The sequence below is a fragment of the Podarcis gaigeae genome (genome assembly GCF_964106915.1).
Source record: "Podarcis gaigeae genome assembly, chromosome: 12".
Lineage (NCBI taxonomy): Eukaryota > Metazoa > Chordata > Lepidosauria > Squamata > Lacertidae > Podarcis > Podarcis gaigeae.
The window spans coordinates 4205762-4210731 of record NC_139688.1 but is presented as its reverse complement, the minus strand read 5'-3'; the positions used below and the strand labels follow the sequence as shown (position 1 = coordinate 4210731).

Here is a 4970-nt window from a genome sequence, read left to right as displayed (position 1 = left end):
CGCCCTCCCCGCCCTCGTCATCCTGGAAGCCAGCGGCCAATGGAAAGAGGGGACTCGCTATCGAGGTAGCCAATGAGGAACCGCGACAACGTCCTTCGCTTCGCGGGCTCCGGACCCCGCCCCTCGGTGAAGAGGCGGGGCGGGAAAGGCGGGAGGACGAATAGGGAAGCGCTCCCTCCCGAACAGCCAATGGCAGAGAGGGGAAGAGCGCTGGAGAATGACGCCACGAAATGAACCGCGTGTTTTTAAGGCTGCTCTTCCCGCCCCGCAGCTTTAAGGCGGGACAGCGAAGGGAAATCCCGCCCTCGCGCCCGGAAGTCGCATAGCAAAGTGCGACCGTAGAGATAGTCAAGGCGGAAATAGTCAAATTAACGGGGAAAAGTCGACAACAGGGCGATGAAACGTTTCAAAAAGAATGAAATAAGTTTATGTTGTACATAGGAAAGATGTGTGTGAAATAGAGAAACCAGTAGAATTGAAATAAAGTTCATAATGTGTAATATAATTTTATTGGAATAATAATAATAATAATGATAAGAAGTACAATGTACAATGTAATCAAAGTAACCAATGGTGGTTGCAAATAATATATAGATGGACAAGAATAGCCGCCCTCAGCCCGATCCTTGCTGGGGAGGGCGGGATATAAATAAAATATTATTATTATTATTATTATTATTATTATTATTATTATTATTATTATTATATATAGAAGGGTTTATTTATTTAGAGACAATTCATGGACAAATGGGGATGTGGGTGGTACTGTGGGTTAAACCACAGAGCCTAGGGCTTGCCGATCAGAAGGTTGGCAGTTCGAATCCCCGCGACGGGGTGAGCTCCTGTTGCTCGGTCCCTGCTCCTGCCAACCTAGCAGTTCGAAAGCACGCCAAAGGGCAAGTAGATAAATAGGTACCGCTCTGGCGGGAAGGTAAATGGCGTTTCCGTGTGCTGCTCTGGTTCGTGCACTGTGCTGGCCACATGACCTGGAAGTTGTACTCCAGCTCCCTCGGCCAGTAAAGCGAGATGAGCGCCGCAAACCCAGAGTTGGCCACGACAGGACCTACTGGTCAGGGGTCCCTTTACTTTTACTAAGGAAAAGTAGGACATTCGGCATCAAATTAGAAACTGGGGCGGCTGTCCCCGGAAAATAGGAGCACTTGGAGGGTATGCTTTCCCTGTGGGGTCATTTTACAGTACATTTCCCTCTGAATTCACCTCCCTTATCTCCAACCACCTATAAGTGGTGGGCTGACAAAAGCAATTGTGATTTCATTTTACTTTATTGGCAGCTGCGTAGGTGAGATCAGCCCACAGGGCACAAATGTTGGCAACACAATTCTGTGTCTCCAGCTGGCCCTGCCTGCACCCAGACTCCAGGGGCTGCTCCCCCCTCTAGAAACTGCCTCTTTCCCCTCATTTGCCATGTCAGTTTGTGACATCACAGGGAGTTGGTGGATGTCTGTGACATCATAGGGAGTCCGTAGCCAAAGGCCACAGCTGGGGAAACATCTGCACATCCTCTGCTGGGCTCTCAATAGGGGGCACCTCGGGAATTATTAAAAATTAGGTGACCCCCCCCATTGTGAGGCCTGGGAGGGCTGTGCAGATGTTTCCCCAGCTGTGGCCATTGGCTACCAACTCCCTGTGATGTCACAAGGGGGTGCAGCCTCCTCTTCCTGTGACATGACTACCTAGAGATTTCCCATACAATAAAAACATGGCACAAAACATAGATTTCTTTCAGAAAACGTTTATTTTGAATAAAAATTAGAAAGCCGTTTATTTAGAAAACAGGAGCTGTCTGGCTTAAGTCCTGTAGTTCTCTTCCTGACTTTCACGGCTGGTCTTGGGGGAAACCTCGCCGGCTCTGGCCATCCCTGAAAAGCAAAGGCAAACAGATGAGTGGGGTGGCCACCATCCGTCAACCCAGACCCCTTGCCTTCTCCTTGCTCCACAGCATCCCAACGCCAGGCGATCGCCTCCTTCTGCTTGCCAGCTTGCCGCCACCGTCTGGTCTTGGGGAAAACTTCACCGGCATTGGATGTCCCTGAAAGGCAAAGGCAAACACGTTGATGGGATGGCGACTATCCAGCGTCCACCCAGACTCTTCCACAGGCTTTGGTCTTGACAACTTCATCCCTGACTGGCCTGCCCCGTCAAGGCAGGTTGCAGAAGTGGAGGGTCACCAGTTTGAAGCAGTAGATCCACAAGCGGACTACACTGGTTTCCCTGGTTTCCACCTCTAGGGCTGTGCCGGGTAGTTTCCCTCCTCGCTTTGGTCGTTGACGTAAGGTCAAGAGCTCTACAAATGTCAGCAAGCTGACATTCTCAAAAAGTAGGTCTGTTGACTTTAGGTTGAGGGCCAAAGACAAAGGTGAGTGTCACCAGATAGCATTCACAAATGGATCGGCCAGCTTCACGGGCCTCTCGGCCTCCACTGACATCCCCAAATGTGAACCTGGCTTCACCTAGGCGCCACCACTAGAAGCCGATGGGCAACTTTCCCTCACCACAGAATTCGCCAAGGGACACTCACCCGCCGCCAAAGGGGCAGCTTCCCTCCTCGGTTTGTCCGCCTGTTAATAAACAAACTAGGCTTCCAAACCCGTTTGCATCCCCTCGGCCAGTCTTGTAGCCTTACGGCATCAACCAGGGCACTGAATGCAAACCTTCCGGCAATCCGTCCACCACCAACAGCCGCGCCAGGTCCATTGCCAGACCTCCCCCTGCTTCAGAGCTGAATTTCATCTACCTTCAAGTGCGATCTCACCAGCAAGTAAACCTCAACTTGCCTTCTCCTTGCTCCACAGCATCCCAGATAAGTGCTTTACAACCAAAAACCGGAAGTCAACATAAGTGTGGTTTTGTTCAACGAAGTTTTCAACCAGCGGAGCCTCTCTAGATCTTGCCTCTGATGCGGAATCAGTGTTCTAAAATTTGGGCGTTTGGTGGCACCAATATATATCAACCAACAAGTGAATTCAATTAAATAAATAACATCTCAGGTGCCACAGTAAGTGAACCCATTCGATTTCCGAATTGTGGCACTGTTAGGGACATGATAAGAGGCAGTTTCAAAAGCTTCTGCATGCCAAACAGCCTCCACACTGAAAGTGTTCCAGTGGCAGTTGAGAAATTTTCTGTGGTCATTTAAAATCACTGTGAACCAGAAAATGTTTTAAATTGTAGGTTATACAGAACCTTATCAAGGGAGGGAGATCACAACCCGCAATGTGAGATACAATGCCCCAATATCTGTTTATGATTTATCTTACCTCCATCGTCTGTGGGGTAAAGTCAAAAGAACAAGTGATACATTTTTGTGGTATTTTGCTTTTGGGTACAAGAAGGTCCCTTCTGTCACATGCCTCTGCTTTCACCTGGGTTTTATAAATAATATGCCAAGGGAATCCTCTATTTACCAGGGCAATCTCCAGCTCAACTGCCGCTTGTTCGGCGCACGGAAACGCCGTTTACCTTCCCGCCGGAGTGGTACCTATTTATCTACTTGCACTTTGGGGCGTGCTTTCAAACTGCTAGGTTGGCAGGAGCTGGGACTGAGCAACGGGAGCTCACCCCATCGCGGGGAATCGAACCACCGACCTTCAATTACAAGAAAATACTTGGATACAATTATATATAAAAATAGAGAAAGGGTAAATTCAGGAAACTGGGTAATGGGCAGTGCAGGGAAGAAAGAAAAATGCTTTATGGGAGAGAACGGAAATAGGGGATTCGAAGGAGGGTAATAATGGGAAAAGCAAATTGAAAAGAGAGCAAAATAAAATGGCAAAATTGAGGAAAAGGTTAATCTATTTCTTAGGTTGTCTTCATTTGGTTTATTTGGCCTTGGTTTTCAGTTTCTTTAGTTTTCTGCATCAGAATCCAATCCTCTGCAGTGCAGGAATCATTTGCCCAGTGTGGGGCTTGAGATTAAGAGATTAAGAGTCTCATCTTCTGCCCAATGAGTAATATGAATTGATCTAAATAACAAACACCATTTTTAATTTTGCAAAACAAAAAATTCCTTCCAGTAGCACCTTAAAGACCAACTAAGTTAGTTCTAGGTATGAGCTTTCGTGCGCATGCACACTTCTTCATATAATTTTGCAATTTACAGTGGCGTAAAATAGGGACGCGGGTGGCGCTGTGGGTTAAACCACAGAGCCTAGGACTTGCCGATCAGAAGGCCGGCGGTTCGAATCCCCGCGATGGGGTGAGCTCCCGTTGCTTGGTCCCTGCTCCTGCCAACCTAGCAGTTCGAAAGCACACCAGTGCAAGTAGATAAATAGGTACCGCTCCGGCGGGAAGGTTTCCATGCGCTACTCTGGTTCGCCAGAAGCGGCTTAGTCATGCTGGCCACATGACCCGGAAGCTGTACGCCGGCTCCCTTGGCCAATAAATCGAGATGAGCCCCGCAACCCCAGTCGGCCACAACTGGACCTAATGGTCAGGGGTCCCTTTACCTTTACCTTTAAAATAAGGGGCAATGATAATAATAACCCCTCGGCTCCCAAAACAATTATCCTGGATAATTTGTTTCACTGGAATCTTCTTCAGCACAACCCATAGATTAGAAAAATGCACAAGGAGAAGCGGTTACAAGGATATGTAACCAAACAGTCAGATTATCCGGGATCACTGTCCTACGTTGTTATTCACTTACTACTTCGGCACAGATTGTGAAGATGAGGCTCCAATACTTTGGCCACCTTATGAGAAGAGAAGACTCCCTGGAAAAGACCCTGATGTTGGGAAAGATGGAGGGCACAAGGAGAAGGGGACGACAGAGAACGAGATGGCTGGACAGTGTTCTCGAAGCTACAAACATGAGCCTGACCAAACTGCGGGAGGCGGTGGAAGACAGGAGGGCCTGGCGTGCTCTGGTCCATGGGGTCACGAAGAGTCGGACACGACTAAACGACTAAACAACAACACCACTTCGGCACCAGGAACGCCTAGAAAGT

At 48.5% G+C, this 4970-nt stretch overlaps 1 long non-coding RNA gene across 2 annotated transcripts; it reads right to left on the bottom strand.

Annotated features, from left to right (window-relative positions):
- Positions 1-1741: 1741 nt before the first annotated feature.
- Positions 1742-2823, bottom strand: LOC310827886. Of its 2 annotated transcripts, none has more exons than XR_014556523.1 (2): positions 2796-2823; positions 1742-2050 (listed from the first exon to the last, which is right to left on the bottom strand). It is a non-coding gene; the product is annotated as an uncharacterized lncRNA (long non-coding RNA). The 2 variants fall into 2 exon arrangements; XR_014556524.1 differs by having other exon boundaries at positions 2673-2811.
- Between the last annotated feature and the right edge of the window lie 2147 nt (positions 2824-4970).